The sequence below is a fragment of the Aquarana catesbeiana genome, linkage group LG01 (genome assembly GCF_042186555.1).
Source record: "Aquarana catesbeiana isolate 2022-GZ linkage group LG01, ASM4218655v1, whole genome shotgun sequence".
In the NCBI taxonomy this organism is placed as follows: Eukaryota; Metazoa; Chordata; class Amphibia; order Anura; family Ranidae; genus Aquarana; species Aquarana catesbeiana.
Window position 1 is genome coordinate 236440074 of NC_133324.1, and position 22975 is coordinate 236463048.

A 22975-nucleotide genomic window follows, 5' to 3' on the forward strand; every position below is an offset into this window, starting at 1 on the left:
GACAGGTCCTCTATATACTCCTATATATATGTATAGAGCCATAATAGGTCCCCGTTATACTCCTATACATGTATAGAGCCTTGACAGGTCCTCTTTATAATCCTATACATGTAGACCGCCAAATAATGAATGTGGGGGCCTTTTTCTGGGAGGGGGGGCAGCATTTCCTGACAGGTCCTCTATATACTACATGTATAGAGCCATGACAGTCCTCTTTATTCTCCTATACATGTATAGAGCCATGACAGGTCCTCTTTATACTCCTATATACATGTATAGAGCCATGACAGGTCCTCTATATACATGTATAGAGCCATGACAGGTCCTCTTTATTCTCCTATATACATGTATAGAGCCATGACAGGTCCTCTATATACATGTATAGAGCCATGACAGGTCCTCTTTATTCTCCTATATACATGTATAGAGCCATGACAGGTCCTCTTTACACTCCTATACATGTAGACCGCCATGACCGGTCCCCTTTAGTTATCATGATATAAAATAATGAATGTGGGGGCCTTTTTTTTGGGGGGGAGGGGGGGCAGCATTTCATTCTTGGTCCCAGGCAGCACAATGTCTTGGGCCGGCCCTGATTGAAAGTGTTAAGGTTTGGCCTCATATTACAGTGCCTTGAAAAAGTATTCACACCCCTTGAAATTTTCCACATTTTGTCATGTTACAACCAAAAAAGTAAATGTATTTTATTGGGATTTTATGTGATAGACCAACACAACGTGGCACATAATTGTGAAGTGGAAGGAAAACGATAAAGGTTTTTTAATTTTTTTTTTTTTTACAAATAAATAACTGAAAAGTGTGGTGTGCATTTGTATTCAGCCCCACCAGAGTCAATACTTTGTAGAACCACCTTTCACTGCAATTACAGCTGCAAGTCTTTTTGGTGATGTCTCTACCAGCTTTGCACATCTAGAGAGTGAAATGTTTGCCCATTCTTTGTGCAAAATAGCTTAAGCTCTGTCAGATTGGATGGAGAGTGTCTGTGAACAGCAATTTTCAAGTCATGCCACAGATTCTCAATTGGATTTAGGTCTGGGGTTTGACTGGGGCATTCTAACACATGAATGTGCTTTAAACTAAACCATTCCATTGTAGCTCTGGCTGTATGTTTAGGGTCATTGTCAGGCCCGGATTTACTCCCTTTGCCGCCCCAAGGCCGGGCCCTTCAATGCCGCCCCCCCCCCCCCACACCACCAGAAAGAGCCCCCAGACATAATACGGTCAAAGACTGCAGACATGATACAAGAGATGGTCAGAGACTGCAATCATAGTACAGGAGATGGTCAGAGACTGCAGACATAATACAGGAGATGGTCAGAGACTGCAGTTCATATGGACATTAGTAGATAATGGCCGATCGGCCCTCTCACCTGACCCAGCGATACAGCAATGCTTCCCCTGATCAGGAGTCAGCTCACTCTGAATTGCCCGTGGCGACTCCGTTGGGTAGCACCCAGATCTGTATTCCTGCAATGACTCCATTCCTTTCTCCACCAGGGATGGCGCTAGGCTGTGTGGCTTTCCCTCTGGTGGCGCAGGGCAGCGGGGTTCTCTCTCTGATGGTGTTCCCTCAGCACTGCCCTCTCCCTCTGGAGCCCTGGGTGTACTTTCCTGGGTGTAGACCCCCCCAGGACAAACTACCCCCTTCCATTAGTACAGACCCCCCAGGACAAACCCCCCACCATTAGTACAGACCCCCCCAGGACAAACCCCCCCTCCCTTCATTAGTACAGACCCCCCCAGGACAAACCCCCCTCCCTTAGTACAGACCCCCCAGGACAAACCCACCCCCCTCCCTTAGTATAGACCCCCCCCAGGACAAACCCACCTCCCTTCATTACTACAGACCCCCCCAGGACAAACCCACCTCCCTTCATTAGTACAGACCCCCCAGGACAAATGCCCCTCTATTAGTACAACCCCCCCCAGGACAACCCCCCTCCATTAGCACAAACCCCCCCAGGTCTACCCCCCTCCATTAGTACAAACCCCCCCCAGGAAAACCCCCTCTCCATTAGTACAACCCCCCCCAGGTCAACCCCCACCCCCTCCATTAGCACAGACCCCCCAAGGACAGACCGCCCCCACTTCATTAGTACAGACCCCCCAGGACAAAACCGCCCCCCCTTCATTAGTACAGACCCCCCAGGACAAACCCCCCCTTCATTAGTACAAACCCCCCAGGACAAACCCCCCCCTTCATTAGTACAAACCACCCAGGACAAAACCCCCCCTTCATTAGTACAAACCCCCCAGGACAAAACCCCCCCTTCATTAGTACAAACCCCCCAGGACAAACCCCCCCTTCACTAGTACAGACATCCCAGGACAACCCCCCCTCCATTAGTACAAACCCCCCCAGGTCTACCCCCCTCAATTAGTACAAACCCCCCCAGGAAAACCCCCTCTCCATTAGTACAACCCCCCCCAGGTCAACCCCCACCCCCTCCATTAGCACAGACCCCCCAAGGACAAACCGCCCCTCCCTTCATTAGTACAAACCCCCCAGGACAAACCCCCTCTTCACTAGTACAGACATCCCAGGACAACCCCCCCTCCATTAGTACAACCCCCCCAGGACAAACCCCCCCTTCACTAGTACAGACATCCCAGGACAACCCCCCCTCCATTAGTACAGACATCCCAGGACACCCCCCCCCTCCATTAGTACAACCCCCCCCCCCCTCCATTAGTACAACCCCTCAGGACAACCTCCCCTCCAAGTGTGTACAATAGATAGAACAGATGGAGACAGGCACAGGCTTGGGTGGGACTCGGGAGTGAGAGACAGAGGAGAACACGCCCCCCGCCGCACAGAGACCAGCTGCTCCGATCTTCGGCGGCTGCTCTCCTTCTCTGACAGGAGGAGGGAGGGGGGACGGGCTTGAGCAGCGAAAAAGACAGCGGTGGCGGCGGTGACCTGCGGAGGGAGCCGTCTCAGTCTGGACACAGAGAGGAGGAGGAGGGAGAGGAGCACTCTAGCGCTTCAGCGCCCCCACCTCTCTGGCGCCCGGGTGCACTGCATGCTGATGTTAGTGTGGGGGGCGGCGCCACCCCTGTACCACTGCCGCCCCGAGGCCTGGCCTCGGTGGCCTTGTGGGAAATCCGGCCCTGGTCATTGTCCTGCTGGAAGATGAACCTCCACCCCAGTCTTTTGCAGACTCTCACAGGTTTTCTTCTAAGATTGCCCTGTATTGGGCTCCATCCATCTTCCCATCAACTCTGACCAGCTTCCCTGTCCCTGCTGAAGAAAAGCATCCCCGCAACATGATGCTGCCACCACCATGTTTCACGGTGGGGATGGTGTGTTCAAGAGGGAGTCCACCTAAAAAAAAATTATTAAAAATCAGCAGCTATAAATACTGCAGCTGCTGACTTTTAATAAATGGACACTTACCTGTCCTGGAGCCCAGCGATGTCGGCAGCTGAAGCCGATCAATGGTTCAGCTCTCAGCTGCTGCCACCGCCATTCTCTGTGAGGGAATCAGGAAGTGAAGCGTTGCGGCTTCACTTCCCGGTTCCCTACTGCGCATGTGCGAGTCACGCTGCGCGTCCTAAGTGGTCCCCGCTATCTCCTGGGACCTGTGTGTTTCCCAGGAGACAGGGGGGGGGGGTGCGGGAAGGGGCGTGACTCCCGCGGGAGTCTATTCCAGGAAGTGGGTGCAAATACCTGCACCCCCCTCCCCCTGAAAGGTGCCAATTGTGGCACCGGAGGGAGGGAGGAATCAGATGAGCGGAAGTATCACTTTTGGGTGGAACTCCGCTTTTAGGGTGATGTGCAGTGTTAGTTTTCTACCACAGATAGACTTTTGCGTTTAGACAAAAAAGTTCAATTTTTGTCTCATCTGGCCAGAGCACCTTCTTCCACATGTTTGCCTTGTCCCCCACATGGCTTCTCACAAACGGGACTTCATATGGCTTTCTTTCAACAATGTCTTTCTTTTTGCCACTCTTCCATAAAGGCCAGATTTGTGGAGTGCACAACTAATAGTTGTCCTGTGGACAGATTCTCCCACCTGAGCTGTTGATCTCTGTAGCTCCTCCAAAGTTACCATGGGCCTCTTGGCTGCTTCTCTGAATAATGCACACCTAGCCCGGCCTGTCAGTTTAGGTGGACGGCCATGTCTTGGTAGGTTTGTAGTTGTGCCATACTCTTTCCATTTTCAGATGATGGTTTGAACAGTGCTCCATGATATGTTCAAAGCTTGGGATATTTTTTTATAATCTAACTCTGCTTTAAACTTCTCCACAACTTTATCCCTGACCTGTCTGGTGTGTTCCTTGGCCTTCACCATCACTAAGGTTCTCTAACAAACCTCTGAGGGCTTCACAGAACAGCTGTATTTATACTGAGATTAAATTACACACAGGTGGACTCCATTTACTAATTAGGAGACTTCTGAGGGCAATTGGTTCCACTAGATTTTAGTTAGGGATAAGGGGTATGAATACTTTTTCAAGGCACTGTATATGGTTTTGGTAAATCTAAAGGAAACGTGTACAAGAAAATTGTATAATGAAGGATAGGCACACTATTAGTTTGAAATGGGGCCATTGTGCTGCTAAGAAGCTTTGAGACATACCAGGTAGAAAGTCCAGATTAATGCATAAGGACCTAAAGGGACTAGGCACTGAGATCAAAGATACAGATTTACAAGAGCGTAAAAGCATATTGTTTTCATGATTGATGTGTGTTTTTTTAGATTGATGCATGATAAGGACTCCAGAGACTGATGCACAAAAAAATCTAATCCCTGTGGACGGTGTAAATGTTTTAATTTACTATTCTTGTAAATTGCTTGCCAAAAAATATTTTTTTCAGGTCTGGAAGACCTATTCCCTCTTGGTAATGACATGTGTGATAGGCTTAATTTTGGAGTTGTGTCATGCTATATAAAGTGTCCTTATTAAAAGTCAGCAGCTGTAGTGCTTGTAGCTGCTGACTTTAAAAAAAAAAAAAAAAAAGAATTGGGGGCTGGAACACCGCTTTAATTTGAGGTTTCTTTTGCATTGACTTTACTGGGGTCTTGTTTTTGAGAAACATGAACATTCATTGACAGCCAGAGCGAAAAAATATTTTGTGTATAACCAAGGAATATTAAAAGTTTTACTTTTTGAGTTTGAAGCAAGTTTCTGTCAAAACAACTTGTCAGCTGACATCAAAAGTCTATGACACTGTACTGAAGACCAGGGAGGTAAAGATAAGAACATTGGGTGTGCCCTATACTGCATTGCCTAAGGCAGCAAATGAAATGTCACCCTTCTCATATACACAGCACCAGCACTTGTGGATGTTTAACCATTTGAGCTCTGAAAGATCTACCCTCCCTTCATGGGCAGGCCATTTTTTGCGATACGTCACCGGGGTACTTTAACTGACAATTGTGCGGTTATGCAACACTGTACACAAATAAAATCTATGTCCTTTTTTTCCCCACAAATAGAGCTTTCTTTTGGTGGTATTTGATCGCCTCTGCGTTTTTTATTTTTTGCGCTATAAACAAAATAAGACCGACAATTTTGAAAAAAAAAACACTATTTTTTATTACTTTCTGGTATAAAACATATCCAATAAAATAATTGAAGAAATCACATTTCTTCATAAATATAGGCACATATATATATATAGGTATACAGTATGTAATATAGGTATACAGTATGTATTCTGTTACATATTTTCGGTAAAAAAAATCCCAATAAGCATAAATTGATTGGTCTGCGCAAAAGTTATAGCGTCTACAAACTGTGGGATATATACTGACATTTTAGTTTATTTTTTACTAGTAATTTTAACTTAAAGCGTGACTGCAATTTTGCATCGGACACTCTTGACACTTTTTGGGAACCAGTGACACCAATACAGTGATCAGTGCTGAAAAATATGCACTGTCACTGTACTAATGACACTGGCTTGAAAGGGGTTAAACATCTGGGGTGATCAAAGGGTTAGATGTGTGCCTAGCCAGTGTTTTTGTGTACTGTAGGTGCTGCTTTTGCTAACCGCTTCAGCCCCGGAAGATTTGACCCCCTTCCTGAGCAGGGGAAGTGCCTAACGTGCCCGCGGGACCAGTGGACTCGATGTCCGCCAGTCTCCCGGTGATCGTGTCACGGAGCCTCAGAACGGGGAAGTGCCTATATAAACAAGGCACTTCCCCGTTCTGAGGCTCCGTGAAACGATCACCGGGAGACTGGCGGACATCGAGTCCACTGGTCCCGCGGGCACGGTCACGCTGTATGCGGCAGGCGCGCGCCTGCTATCCCCACCTCTTAAAGAGGATGTTCAGGTACGCCCATTTGCCCACTGCTGCCATTGTGCCGACGTATAACGGCGTGCAGTGGTCAGCAAGTGGCTAAGGGTAGTAATGGATTTTCTTTCCCTGCAAAGAAAATCCATTGCACCCCTGTTGACAGGACAGAGCTCTGCGCTTTGTTTACCTAGGCAGGGCTCTGTTCTGTGTGTTTTCCTGACGATCGTCAGGTGGCGGCGAACATCCGTTCACTGACACATGCTGATCTGCATCTGCTGTGGACAGTCACAGCATAGCTTGGTCGCATGCACGCACCCCCTACCCGGAGGTGCCAGATCACCTACCAAGTACGTGATCTGGTGCAGGACAGCTGCCTTGCCACCATATATGTAAGTTATACCAGTGTTTCTCAACTCCAGTCCTCAAGGCACCCCAACAGGTCATGTTTTCAGGATTTCCCTCAGATGAAACAGCTGTGGTAATTACTAAGGCAGTGAAACTGATCAAATCACCTGTGCAAAATAACGGAGAGCCTGAAAACATGACCTGTTGGGGCGCCTTGAGGACTGGAATTGAGAAACACTGAGTTATAGTGTCGGCAAGTGGTTAATGAAAAGTGACTTAATGAGCAAATTCATTATACAATTTTCATATGCAATTTCTTTTAGGTCTGCCTTTACCTATGTAATGCGAGGACCTGCCTGATTGCACACAAATGCTCTACTACATACATAGTGGAGTTGATTTTGGGCTTGTTCACACAGACTGTGGTGACCCATTACCGGCTAGGTAGAATACAATTGCATTCTCTGTGTCCAGCTCACCACAATGCTGGTGTGATGTACGGTATAGAAATGCTGCATTTTCACACAGCACTGGATGGTCACCGCAGCACTGGGCACCATGATTCTGTGTGCAGACCTGAATTGAGTGTACTTTGTAAACTTTCAATAAAGTTCAAAAAGAAATGTTAAATGGTGGTTGACACAGTGCACTGCGATTACCTGCGGTTATGTGCGGATAGCTGCGCTAAATCGCTACTGGACGCAGTCAATTCTATTTTTTCTATCCGCACAGAACCGCATGTATCTAATTCGCAGCTAAACGCAGTGTGTGAATGGGGCCATAGGAAAGCATTGTGTGCTTTTAGCTGCGGTAGAAAATTAGAAAATCTGCAGCTAAAAGCACCATTGGTGTTCCCATTGGTTCTTGATTAGTCTGGTGGTGGGGATGCACATTAGTTGTGGTAGTGGGTGATATGGAAGTTAGGGAAGATTTAGACGTCTAAATCTTCTTTGCCTCTTAGGCCCCATTCACACCTGTGCGTTTTGTAGCTTGAAGCCTGAAGCTAGAAAACGGTGGAGGGGAAAAAAAATCAATTATTCTCTAAGGAGATGTATCACATCTCCACTTCAAAACGCCTGAAGCCAGAAGCTCCAAAACGCCTGAAGCTCAAACAAGTTCTGGAACTTTTTTTTTTGGCAGATTTTGGTGTTTTTCTGCTTTTTACATCGGTGACCTTTTGACCTGTACAAAATCGTGGCAAAAATGTGTCAAAATCACCGCAAAAATCACAGCAAAATCGCGCGACTTTCTGCCTGAAAACGCTACGCTCAGGCATGCATGGGGCCTCTCCTGAACGATTTAACTTGACAAATAGTAACCCACGTTTAAAACATCCGTTTTGCCGCGTTTACATGCCGCGTTTACTGCGTTTTGCCGCATTTGCATTTAGAAGCGTTTGAAAAAAAAATTATTGTTTTTTTTTTTTCAAAATAGCCAAAAATGAAAAACGCCTTACAGCTTCATGTACATGGGATGTTGTTTAACCTCTCCTGAATGATTTAACTTGACAGCTAGAAACCGGCGTCTAAAAACATCTGTTTAGCCGCGATTACATGCAGCGTTTAGCTGTGTTTAGCCGCGTTTGCGTCTGGAATCGTTTAAAAAAAAATATTTATTTTTTGTTAAAATGAAAAACGTCTGTAAACAAAACGCTGCTAAACACGAGTTACCATGTTTAGCAGCATTTACAGGCTGTTACAGGTATTTGGTGTTTCAAATGCCTCTGAACATCGGCCCTGAATGCATTTTTTTGCATTCCAAAAAATGCTTCTAAACTCAACTGCCTATAAACGACTATAAACGTGTACATGTACTGATAAGTTAACAGAGAAGAGTTCAGGGGCAGCTTGAAATGAATGGGCAGCGCTACTGAAGTGCCTGCAAAGCGCTCTAGCAGTGCTGCAACACCGGCGCTATTAACCCTTTGTTCGGCCACTAGCGGGGGTTAAAGGCGCCCTGCTAGTGGCTGAAAAGCACCGCCAAAATGACAGTAAAGCGCCGCTGAAACTAGCGGCACTTTACTGCTAACGCAGCGCAGCTCCAGTGTGAAAGGGGACTAAATGCCTTATAAGAGGGCGGTGATTAGTGCAATTGACTCTCCTAAATAATTAGTACTTGCAAAGACAACCCCTTTCACACTAAAGGCACTTTTCAGGCGTTTTAGCGCTAACAATAGTGCCTAAAAAGCGCCTCTCATGCCGGTGCGCTTGCAGGACGGGAAAAAAAGTCCTGCAAGCAGCATCTTCGGCGCGGTTTGGATACGATGTATACACCGCTCCCAAAACGCACTGCCCATTGAAATAATGGGCAGTGCTGCCAAAGCACAATACGGGCGATTTCAACCCTTTCTTCAGCCGATAGCGGGGGTTAAAAGCTCCCCACTAGCGGCCGAAAAGCGGCACTAAAGCAATGATAAAGTGCCGCTAAAACTAGCGTGGCACAGCCCCAGTGTGTAAGGGGTCTTTAAAGATATTGTTTTTTGATGGCAAATTATTTATCGCTTAGCAGTTACATTTTATGAGTTCATTACATAACTATCTATGGCCATGAGGGTACTTTTTGTGTTAAATTTTTGCTGTAGTCTTACGTGAAGGTGTCAGAATGACTAATGGCAGTCATTAACACCTAGGTGTTGTGAAAGTGTTAGCGGAAACACTGTCCTATTAAGTTACATGTTATCCCGTGTGTCAGCCAGCGGTGGAGAGGGAGATGGTTGCCCTACTGGGGAGATCGATCAAAATAAGCAAGAGTGACGTATCATAAGTACCACCACGTGCACCTAGAAGCTACAGTCCTTATTTCTATAGTCTGGGCATGACCATTCTTTGCAGATCACTGTTGTGTTTTAAGTCATTCAGCTCAAAGTATGCAGTGGCGTCACTATAGGGGGTGGGGGTGTGGACCTTACACCTGCCAGAGGGGTGACACCATCAAGTAGGAAGTGATATCCGACCGAGATGGTGTCGCCCCCATCCGTGACAGCGCACAGATTGGTATACCACCACAAACCACATCATTTACAGGGGCCAATTTCATGTTTGCATGAGTGTCAGGCTAGACAGGAGAGAGCCCGATGTGCCCGGTGTCTACTGCTCTGTCCTGCTGTCACTCCGCAGCACCAGGACCGAGCACTGTGGCAGACTAGAAGGGGAGAGCTGCGCCGACACGCTAACCTGCTCAGTGCCATACTGTCTGTCCTGCTGTCACTTCGCAGAGAAAATAATTATTGGAAGGGGGGGGGGGGCACCATGTTTTACCGCACCAGATGACACCAACCCTAGTGACGCCACTCAAAGTACAGTTTCTGGCTCTGGGGTTAATGCCACATTTTGATACCTGTATCTCCGTGGCCATAATGTAATGGCACCTTATGTATTTAGAAAGTTATGGTTTTGTCTGCTACATGAGGATTGGAACATTTGTTTTCCAGACACGTCTCTTGGAAAAAAAAAAGCGCAAGAGACCAAACGAACAATGAGGTTTAGTCTCCTGAGGATAACATCCATTTTTATTTCTACACCCTCTATTGTAGTGAAAGGTGAACACTGGTCTAACCTGTTTTCACATGTCTTAAGTAATCTTACTAAGTAACTGTAATTGAGAATATACACAGATATACCATGTTGACTTTATGGCAAACAAATTGCAACATGAATACATATTATATGTCTTGGTTTCACTGTAAGCTAAATGTGCTTTTCGTACTCATGGAGCTGCATGGAATGGCATAGGAAGGTGAAAAGAAAAGGCAAATACTGTCCATTCATATCTGTTTTCTTCTAATATTGTGAAGTCTTCATTATGCCCTTTGAGTAGCACTGCTGTGCTGCAGAATTCACAGAGCCTGCCTTCTGAACTACAGTTACAGTGTTACAGTTGTGGAAAGAGACTAGTTTGTCTCACTCAATAGTCTGTGTTAGTACTACAGAACTCCACCCTCTTTCCATAGTATAGTTCAGAGATATGCAATTAGCGGACCTCCAGCTATGGCAGAACTACAAGTCCCATGAGGCATAGCAATACTCTGACAGCCCCAAGCATGACACCCAGAGGCATGATGGGACTTGTAGTTTTGCAACAGCTGGAGGTCCGCTAATTGCATATCCCTGGTATAGTGGGTGGTTTTCTGTAGTCCACAGACAGAACAGAGGTAGCTCACAGAAAGGTACCATCTAACAAGATTACTGGCATAATTAGCATTTTTTTTTTAAATAAAACAAAATAAAACACATTCAATGGTACATTTACCAGACCAAAAGGAAGAAAAAGGAGAATATCATTGTTAAAGCTTGCATACACTTTAAAGTGTGCCTGTAATGTGGAAAAATATGTTAATCTAAGATTTCTACTCAATAGCAGGAACTACAAAGAGTTTGATTTTACTTCCTATGCAAATACCATATTTCTGCATTGTAGAAATGGGAGGGGAAGTACCAACTCTCCCCACATCCAGGGAAAATCTTAATCATTTTCTAAAGTGCAGATGTATTTTAAGGTCAGCTGTGAGGAAGTTTGCACCAGCTATACAGAGAAAAAGTATAAACACCCATATTCTAGGGTTGCTGTTTACTTACAGAATCTTAGCGACTACATAGCTTCTCTGACTGATGGAAAGCAGACCCTTATGCCGCGTACACACGGTCGGACTTTTCATCTACAAAAGTCCAACGGACGCCGACGGACTAAAGCTGGCTGGTAATCCGATCGTGTGTGGGCTTCTCCGGACTTTCAGCAGACTTTTTCAGCCTCAAATCCGACGGACTTTAGATTTGAAACATGCTTCAAATCTTTACGTCGTAACTACGACGGACCCCGAAATCCGCTCGTCTGTGTGCTAGTCCGACGGACAAAAACCCATGCTAGGGCAGCTATTGGCTACTGGCTATGAACTTCCTTATTTTAGTCCAGTGTACGTCATCACGTACGAATCCGTCGGACTTTTGTGTGGTCGTGTGTAGGCAAGTCCGTTCGTTAGAAAGTCTGCTGCAAGTCCGCCGAAAGTCCGCCGGAAGTCCGCCGGAAGTCTGTCGGACAGGCTGTCGGACTTTTGTAGACGAAAAGTCCGACCGTGTGTACGCGGCATTACTTCCACAAACACAAATATCAATGGTGCATGCAACTCTACACGCACATCCCTAGACATAATTGCTATTTACAAAGGGTTTTAACTAAGATACTTTTTCTTTCTTCTACTTCCGGGTTTTCAATATGCACTGGTGAAGTAGCTAGGGTCTCACAATTGCCCCCTGGGAAGGTTACATCACTGATGCCCTTATAAGGACTCTTGCCCATATTTGGTCAGGGACATTAACTAAATATGGGTGTGTGTGTCCACATAAGGTGACTGACATCTCCAGCATCCCACCCCTATGTATACATATGCTGTGGGGTGGGGAATGACCCAGACAACTGGACTGAAAAAGAGCGTGACTTTGATGCTTGAATAGAGGTGAGTTTGGAGGATGCCAAGCTCATCTCTATACACATGATAGATCCCCCCTCACATTACAGGTCTCCCCATGACGCCAGAGGCCCTTCATCACATTAGATACCCCCCCCCCCATCATAGAGCCCTCAGAGAGAGTCTCACCTATTGGAGAGCCCCCATCATATCAGAGTTACCCTTATACATTAGAGCCTCCCCATCACGGAACCCCCAGTCAAACAGGTCAGTAGAAGGCAGATTTCTATCTTCTCCTTAATGCTGGGGGGTAGCCCTGCATGTCACCTTCCCTGGATCAGAGTCATGAGTTGCAAGTTGCAAAGTTGGTTGTTATGGTGCTGCCTGCCAGCCCATTTGCACAATGGCATCTCATGAAACTGATCAAGGGCAAACTAGGTCCTGTGCTGGCGGCACCCCGGAGGAACCCAGACAGCACCCTGGTTGAGAAGCACTGCTATACAGATGAGGTCAGTTAGCCATGGGACATAAAGGAACGATCTATGTACATTCACCCACTATACTAAAAAGAGGAATAATCCCCTTATTTTTGGGATCTTTGATAGAGTGTGAGATGTGCATACCATCTGTTCTAAAAAGGAAGGTGCTACTTATTTGGTGATAAATCACAGCTTAGATCAGTCAACACTCCAATGCTTCCAGGACTTCTATTTTTTTACAGACACTTGGAAAGAAAACAATAACTCCTCCTGCCCTCCTCTATTAAATATTTCATTAGCATGTACATAGTTGAGGTATTAAAAAAAGAATTATGTTCAAAGTGCACTTACCCCTACAAAAACATCAGTTAGGTCAAAGCCGTGTGAATATTGATTGTTTTGGTTCATGGGGGTGTTTTGTACATTACTTCTGTTCACTGTGCCCTAGAATTCTGTTTGCACCAAACCGCCTGGTTTAGCATGTGCGTTTGCATGATGCATAGGGGTGTCATTCACCAGTGTGATTGAAGTCTAAACTGATATTTCAACTGCTGCAGGAACGGAGGACTCGTGTGTGTGTGTGTGTCTCGAGCCTCCCTTTCAATATATTTCACACTGTGCGCGCGTCTTCAGGACACACACGAGTCCTCCGTTCCTGGATCAGCTGGAACGTTTGCCGAGACGCCTATCAAAGTACTCACAGAATACACGGTACCGCTCGGTCTGCTTCTCCTCCTCAGCTGCAGCTCTGTCTGGTTGTTATTCTGTACCTGCACATGTGTTTGGATGTTTAGTTTTTAATGAATAAAGACGTTTTTACACTATGCAAGCTTTTGTGGCTTTCATGGGGAGCCATCCTTTGCAGATTTGACACATGCATTTGATGTACCGAGGCTCAGCTAGAGAAGTCTTTTACTACACATTCCTGCTGACTGGAGATTGGAATCTTTCTGGCAGGATATCCAGAAAGTTACCTTTGATGATATATCATTTTTCCATGCCTGAGGGTCACTCTGTGGCCACTACTGTCTGGTAAACGCTTAGATATACCACTTCAGGTGAAGCACAAATAAGAAATATATGCACTTTAATACAGGGGCGGATCCAGAGCCTAGTCTCGGGAGGGGCACTGCCATAAAATTTTGCGGCCAATTTGTCGGGGCAATGGCTGGTGTTGGCGCTTCAATCATCACAGCACCATGGTTGATGTGGTGTCAGGATGATTGAAGCGCATTATTTATATTATTACATTGTAATGTAAAATGAAATCGTTCAACTCACCATAATGCAGAATCATTGGGAGCCCTGAGCGTGTCACTTGCTACCGTCGCCTGCCACCAGATGCAGCGTGTCACTTGCCACTATTGGCTGCCACCAGATGTGGATTGTCACTTGCCAATGTCGCCTGCCACAAGATGCGGATTGTCACTTGCCAATGTCGCCTGCCACAAGATGTGGATTGTCACTTGCCAATGTCGCCTGCCACAACATGCGGATTGTCACTTGCCAATGTCGCCTGCCACGTGGTGGCCTGTACTTTAGTGTGGACAACATGGAGGGAGCCAGGAGGAGGGTGCCGGTGGGTGGGGCCAACACAGTCGGGGCGGAGAAAGCCTGTGCTGGACGGGCTGGCAGCCTGGCTGGACGTGTGCTGTGCAGTGCACTCTCAGTTGTTATATACTTGTTAGTTAGTACTAGTAGTTACTGCTGTCTGCTGTATTGTAAGGAGGCGCCGCTCCAGGCTGTGTCACACTGTCATGTCGGGACCGGGTCGGTCAGCTCTGAGTCTGAGAGACACTCGAGTCCGACCTCCGACGTGACGCCGTGACTCTCACTCACACATGCAGTGTGACTGACGTCACTCGTTGCTAACGCCAGGGCCGCCTGGCGTCTAGCAACGAGTGCAGGGAAGAGGCTCCACCCACCTCCTTCCTTCAGTGTCAGACAGTGACCGCCGCCGCCCGTACCACACGCGAGTCTCTCTCGGCGCCGCTGATCAGCACATGTGAGAGAGAGACTCGGGCCGGCAGCGGAGCGTCAGGAGAAGAATACAATAACATTCAGAGTTATTTCGGGGGGGGGGGGGCAATTGCCCTGTTGCCCCCCCCCCTGGATCCGCCCCTGCTTTAATATGTGGTGATTGGATTTTTAAGAAGATTGTGTGTGATTTGCACATTCATATTAACTCAGAGGACATTCGATTGTTTGCACATATTCACTTTATGGTTAACATAAGATAATTATTGCTTATGCACTGGAGCACCTTAACGTGAGATATTATTTACAGGTTCATGGTTGTTTTTTATTGCACTATTGATGCGCCCTATACTGTCTGTACAATTGTTTATTAGTAATCTGCTAATTTAGGAGCAGCATCAGGTTGGTAGAGTGCACATGTATTATTTATATTTTTATTCTTGGCGCCGTGCCCATTTATTATTCACTTGACCATTATCACCATTATTTCTTTAATATTATGCAAAGTGCAACAGGAGGTGCTGGAACACAAAAAAAGAATGGGAACACCCAATACTCCCACAAGGACAGGAACAAAGCAGAAATGATGACAGGGAGTCCTCACTGTTGGAGTATCCAAGACATACTATATAAGAATATGTGGGCTATCTCAGCCCACCAATCCTCATTTATAACTAAAATATCACTCTTGGGTGGAGCAATCTTTTATAATAGAAGACATGGGCTAACTTGGCCCACCAACCTCCATTTATAGCTAAAATGTTATGGTGGACTGATTCTTTAAGTATCAAACAAAGAAATGGCAGCGTCAGATCCTCATTAGAATGATAAAGTAATTATTCCATAAAAACAAATAGTACACTTACATGTTAAAATCTTGGTAATCAGCATGGATGGAAGATGGAACCATCACAGGGTTGTCCGCAGTGTGATAAATGAAGAAACCAAACTGCAAGGCTATTAGTGTATGAACCTGTCCTATCCCTCTAGCCGGCTACTGGGAGATCAGCTGTCAGAAAGCCCGCTAATCATCGCCATTCTGCATAAGAGCAACACTGACGATTGGCGGGCTTTCTGACAGCTGTCATGATCTGATCTCCCTGCAGCCGGCTGGAGGGATAGGACACTGACAGCCTTATGGTTTCTTCATCCATCAAACTGCGGACAACCCTGTGGTGTTTCCATCTTCCATCCATGATCCATGCTGATTACCAAGATTTTAACATGTAGGTGTACTACTTTTTTTTTTTAGGAATAAATTACTAATTCTAATGAGAATCTTGCGCTGCCATTTCTTTGTTGAGCTCCCTGGATCTTCCCGGATCTTCACCTGGCAAGCTGCAGGATCCTTGTGTATTGGAATTAACTTCACACCATGCTGACACCATAAACTACCATTTGTTGGGCTGGACCTTGCAGTGTACTTTACTGGTCTGTATTTTTATATAATTGATCCTTTACGTATGCCCAAAGATACTGTAATTATGAGCTCATATGATTGCTAAGAACAAGTCTTCCTATGTATACTGTAAGGTATGTAATTTGGCATTATTTATTTAGAATTATAGATTATTATTATAAATTACGTGTGTTTAATAGCAAGGAGACATGGGCTAACTTGGATCGCATATCTCCATTTATAACTAAATAGATCTTTGGGGCAGAGTGACCTTTTAAATAAGCCTGAAGTTGTTCATGGGCTCAAATAATTCCTAAGAATATGTTGCACTGCTTATACGGTATATAAAATAAGTAGTTTGGCTTTATGTGCATGAAATTGTATAAAATATCTTTGTGTGTGTGTGCTTGGGTCGGGGGGATATAACAAGTATGTGTAATGTAGTTATGATAAAGGTTTTTTAGTGGTTAGAGAAGCAAAAGTAGAAACAGTCTTTGGCAAAGATGTATCAAGTTTAGGGACACTATAAAGACAAGGGATTACACCTGGCTACACTTGTTGCAGTCTGATTCTGTAGTTTACTATGTTTACATTGTACATTGGTGACTTCTGCATGAGAAAGAGGTCCTTGGCAGCCTCAAAACATATTATATGTTATTATTTTGGTGACAATAAGAGTCCTTTTTTTGTTTGAACATGCTTTTTTTTTTTTCTTGCCAATTAACTGGTGATTATAGGCATGCGCAGGGGGTGTGCCAGGGCACACCCTAATCACCCCAAGTACATTATTACTCTGTGTGCAGGCAGAGAGATGGGAAATATCTCCTTCTGACCAGTTCTGCCATTCATGTAGTGCTACTGTACAGGCTCTACCATAAGAGTGTGTGTGTCTGTATATATCACATATACACACACACACACGCATTTGGGGTACGCACCCTAATGCAATAGGCTACACACACCTATGCTGGTGATTCACTGGTACACCAGTAGGTGGCAGCAATCCTATTTATTCCCTCAATCTTCCATTAAAGCGGGATTCCGGCCTAAAAAAAAAAAAAAATTTAAAAGTCAGCAGCTACAAACACTGTAGCTGCTGACTTTAAATAAGTACTTATCTGTCCTGGGTGCCTGCGATGCCCTCGGCTCTCGGGTCCCGGCATCGCCATCCTAGGTAAGGGAAACAGGCAGTGGAGCCTTGCGGCTTCACTGCCAGTTTCCTACTGTGCACGCGCGAGGGGCGCGGCGCTCTGTGAATGGCCCCATGGTGTTCTGGGAACACACACAGTTCCCAGAAGACAACGGGGCCGCTCACCGAGGAGCAGAAGACGCTGCGGAAAAGGAAGAGGCAGATTAGGAAGACTGCCTACCAACAAGGGTTTAGGTAAGTTTAAACATTTTTCTTTTTCAAATTTTTTTAAAAATTTTTTTTAGGTTTTTGGTGTAATTTTTTTTTTCAGGGTGGCCCTCCACTTTAATATCTTTGGCACTAGTTTGTCTTGTTTGTCCAAGTGTCCGTTTTTATCGGGTCTATTCAATAATAAGTGAAGGGAGGTGAATGGTCAGAAAAATCTAAGCCAACGTGGCTGAAGTAGGAAAAAAAAAGCTCTTATTGAAATATTTTTTAGCTGGCCTATATTTTATGATTTCCCTAAAAAATGTACCTCAATTCACTGAATAAGTGCATTAAGACAAAGCTGATCTTTTATAAAAAAAAAAACCATTAAAATATTTGAATAAAATCAATACATAACACTGGATTACATCTTAGTTTTTTTTTTTTTTTAATTAGGGTGAACATTTAACAAAACATAAAAAAGAACACATTCTCAAAAACAATAAAAATGATACTAATTAAAAAAAAAAAAACCCACACAAAACAAAAATTGCAGTAATATGCAATACTATGTGAAACAGTGATGAAGTGCACTAATTCAAGAAGCTAAGCAGCAAAAATAGACAAATATGCATGAATGCCTATCCCTAATTAAAAAAAAACACACACAAAACAAAAACTGCAGTAATATGTGATAATATGCAATACTATGTAAAACAGTGATAAAGTGCACTAATTCAAGAAACAGCAAAAAGACAAATATGCATACATGATTTTCCCCAATTTAAAAAACAAAACAAAAAATAAAATACAATATTATGTGAAACAGTGATAAAAGTGCTTGAATCAATTCATCTGATTTTACATAAACAATAAAATTAGTCCCAAATAATAAAGTGTACGTGCATCAAAAAGTGATGGGATGTGAAGATCACGCGCTCAAAAAACAGTTCTTGAAAGTTGTGAACACAATTGTTCCCACCATCCAGGCATCCACCAGGAATGGCAGTTCACGTTCCACTCTCCTCTCCTCGCCTGCATCGAAATCTACAGCTGGTCAGACAAGGCTTTAATATATGGATCCTTTATGGAAAATCACATTCCACTCCACACTCCTCTCCTAAAAGCGCCACTAGACCTGTTGTGGTCTTTGTTTAAGGTGAGCTGCTAGCATATAAACAAGGAAAAATAAAACATTCCAAATTGTGCTCCACCAATGGAATATTAGGGTTAGTCGCTCCTTGATTTCTATCTCTCTGAATTCCATATCAGATCTCATGGATACCACTCACCTCTCTGTACACCTCGCCCCAGCATCAATTAAAGAAAAACCATACAAACACCATGGAGCAATGATGACAATTCAGTCACAGTGACCCCTGTGGTGGGATGACTATTACACAACATAACTGAACCAGAACTTGCCGCAGACTTGCAGAATGTTTGCAAAGAAAGGAAAGCCTAATGTATTACAGTCCATAAGAACACCAATTGTGACCTTGTGAGCTGCTCTTTAGCATTGTGCTGCTGTAGGTTACATAGGCCTTAGATTGGGGTAAATGAAGTGAAATTTCTAATTTAGCAGTTAAGTGTTTGCTGAATCACATTAGTAGCTCACTGATCACTTTAATTGGTAGCCTGGGTTTGCTTTTCAATGTTTTTAGATCTAAATAAGAAAGAGATTTCATTTTATTTAGAATGCTTATCAAAGTATGTTACTATATTAAAAAAACTGTAGTTATTAGGGCCAACCATATTTACTCTTTACATACAGTAGGTAGACTCTGCCTTCTGTTCAGTAGAGCTGCCCAGTGCTGTGCCTTGTTGATCCAGTTATCTCACTGGAAGTCTACCAGACAGGAAATAACATTAAAAACGATTTATTTCTTAGTAGAATCTAATGATGTGAAACACCCACTATTATCCTGGTTGCTAAAAAAAGTTTAGTAAAGGTAGCCCATAAATGGCTCAACTTTGTCCCATGCAGCTTGTGTGTGGTCTGAGACATGGCATCCACCCCCTAGAGAACAGGTTAGAAACCGCAAGACATTCAAGTAATTCTTCACATATTGGCTCCCAAACGTTTAAGTATGTGAACCCACACCTTGTAATACAGCCCACTCAGTTTAAAATAGAAATGCAAGACATTTGTGTATGTATTAAAAAATATATATGAATCCTTTTTTTTCCTTTCTTTTTATAAGTGATCACATGACCACTATTCTCAGCTGCATAAGGGGTTTGGAGAGCTGGGGGTGGAGACTGCAGGAGTGTATGTCAGCATGTCCACACAAGTCTGATCATTGGAGGGTAGGCAGACTGTGCTCCATGCACAGCCAGAAAACTGACCACACATGGATGTACTCTAAAAAACTCTAATAGGGGAATTGGCGCTGTTCACAACTAAATTAATGAATGCCTCAATATCAAAAATTGTGCATCAGAGTGGTACAACAAACTTAGTGAAAAAAAAAAAAAAAAATGTATATATAATAGGAAAAAAGTGTATATAAAAACACTATGTATACAAAACACCACACAATATATAAAGAAAAACATGAACAATTATGGGTGTACCTGAAACATCAGTAATCGTATGAAAAATGTGTACACCTGAAAGTAATAAAAAATAAATATGTATAAAACAAAAAAGAAAAAAGAAAAGCTAACTGATGTTGGTTAAAACTATCCTAAAAGTGCTGCATAAAATATACCAAAAAATACACAAATAAAATCAATCCATATAGTGAGATTTTGTGTGATAATATTCCGTGCAACCAGATATCCCAAAAAAAATTTTGATATAAATGTCCAATGGAAATAGTTCTATATGTGTGAAAAAACTCTGTGAACAAGTTGTCTGTGCTTTCAAAGATCCCGGATCTTTGAAAGCACAGACAACTTGTTCACAGAGTTTTTTCACACATATAGAACTATTTCCATTGGACATTTATATCAAAATTTTTTTTGGGATATCTGGTTGCACGGAATATTATCACACAAAATCTCACTATATGGATTGATTTTATTTGTGTATTTTTTGGTATATTTTATGCAGCACTTTTAGGATAGTTTTAACCAACATCAGTTAGCTGTTCCTTTTTTCTTTTTTGTTTTATACATATTTATTTTTTATTACTTTCAGGTGTACACATTTTTCATACGATTACTGATGTTTCAGCTACACCCATAATTGTTCACGTTTTACTTTATATATTGTGTGGTGTTTTGTATACATAGTGTTTTTATATACACGTTTTTCCTATTATATATACATTTTTTATAGTTTTTTCACTAAGTTTGTTGTACCACTCTGATGCACAATTTTTGATATTGAGGCATTAATTAATTTAGTTGTGAACAGCGCCAATTCCCCTATTAGAGTTTTTTAGTTTTTTGAACTTCACCTTGGTGTTTTCCTTCTTTTGGGGGGCCGCAGTTCTCATTGGTGACCGTCCTAAGCGCGGAATATTTGGATTCACATGGATGTACTCTAATGCCTAGTATGGCCAGTTTAGGAAAGCAGGGAAACACAAGGGAAGCAATACAGAGAACCAGATACTTTTTAGCACAAGTGCATTGTACAACAGACACATATCAGGAATATGAAATGTTGGGGTAACATACACTTTATCCTCTTCATGCCTGGTACCAACAGACACTCTAAAACTCCTTTCTGATAGTCAATGTCCTTTAGCATTTCAGGATGGGGATTTAGAACATGACCCGTTCCTCACCAGGCTCTCGTGTCCTTCCTGGACATCTAACACTTGATCACCACTATATTCTGTATTTACTTTGCCATATAGGCTAACATTACATGAAGACACTGCTTTATAATTACTGCAAGACCTTGCTCTCGTGACTCTCCAGACCAGATCCATACGCTGACCCTGTGATACAGCCGTTTCCAATATGGATACCATGCCTTGAGGTGAAAGGTATAAAGCACACCTTTCCTCCCACCAAACAGGGTCATCACCAACCACATTTACCCGCTTCTGCTCAGTCTGGCCACTGTTTATTATGTCCCAACCTTGAAGGTTAAAATGAGTGTGCCAAATGTACTTAAATTGATTGTAAATGATCACCCATGTAAAACAACCCATTCAGTTTAAAATAGAAATTAAAGGCAAAACATTTTTGTAGAGATATAAAAAAAAAAAAGAAATACTTTTTTTCTTTTTTTTTAAATCACATTCCCTCTATTATCAGCTGCATAAGCGCTGGGGGGAGGAGAAGTAGCAGTACGCTGAGCATCCCAGTAAATGGCTGTGCAGAGGAAGCCCGTCAGGACAAGTCTAATCATTGGAGGAGAGTACACTGAGTTCCCAGCATAGCTAGAGAACTGACTGTGCTCTCTTGCTTAGTGTGGTCAGTTTTTAATAGGAAAGCAGAAGGACAGGCAGGAACACCAGGGATTTCACACAAAGGAAGCAATACAAAGAGAACAGGATACTTTCTCATACAAGTACATGGTACAGCAGCCACATATCAGGAATATGAAGTGTTGGGGGGTAACAAACGTTTTAACCACAAGAGTAAAACACAGTACAAATGTCCTGCAGCAGCACAACACTGCTCATCCCAGAAGGTTCATTGCTTAACTCCTAGTGTAAGGTTCTTCTTATACACCAAGGTTACACTTATTCCATAGTGGACACTGTTAGCCAAAGACACTGACAACTTGTTTGCTTGAATAAGATTTTAGTGATGAACTTGAGAATTACACGTACATCTCACATCATTCTTTACATAAATGTACAGTTGGCTCACATAAGTATCCATGCGCCCGGTCCCCATGCAGGACACCGGATGCATCGATTCCAATGGGGGGGGATTGAAGCAAGTGATTAGAGCCAGAGGCTCTAATAGGCTTCAAAATAGGGTGTGCTTGGGTGCAGAGCACTGTGAACCGGGCCCACCCAGGTGTGTTGCAATAGCGAATGAATAATCGCAATTGTCACACTGATCCTCCTCCTGGCCAATCAGGAAGCGGGTCCTGAGACCTGGCTGAAAGGACAGACAATCGGATTGGATGCCTAGGAGAGGAGGAGGGAGGAGACGCACGGTGGAACACGCTGTGATGCAGAGGGGGAGAAGACCCATTGGAAGCTGCAACCCACTGCCCATCCGCAACCTAGATGGGGAAAGTGCAGGGCTGGATGACCGGCCGGCTGACACCGCCCGCAGGGGAGATGGGTAGTGTGGGTGACCCGACCGACTGACAGAGGAGAGCGGGGGGGGAATGCCGCCGACCAATCAATCCGGGGTGGGGGGAGTTATAATAAAATAAAATAAAATAAACACCAGCCACCACTGGTCAACAGGGTCACCTAGGGTCTAAATGGTGCTCTCATCAAGGCGTGCCAGTCCAGCAGGATTAGGCAACAATCATCTAATATCTATGAGAATAATTAATTTGCCCATTTGGAAATTCCTGGGTACAAAGCATATCCTTATGTGTTTTCTAAAGATATGTCACCAAAAAATATATATTTAAAGTGTTACTAAACCCAGTAATATGAGAATAGTTCATCTGCCATCCCCCCCCCCCCCCACACACACACACACACACACAGTGCCCACAGCTTGTAAATCTTCTTTTTACATTAAAATATTGCCACTATATACCTTTTTGGCAGATCTGTATACCACGGTTACATGATAAACTGCACAGGTTCTCCAGTGCTGAGAGTTCAGGTAGGAGGAGATTTCCACTACAGACTGTATACATTCCCACATGTGTGATGTCAATATCATGTGACC

At 43.9% G+C, this 22975-nt stretch overlaps 1 protein-coding gene across 4 annotated transcripts in view; it reads left to right on the forward strand.

Moving 5' to 3' along the window:
- The window catches only part of TMEM116 (transmembrane protein 116), a 96707-nt gene that overhangs the window by 22429 nt on the left and 51303 nt on the right, over positions 1-22975 (forward strand). The window lies entirely within an intron of this gene.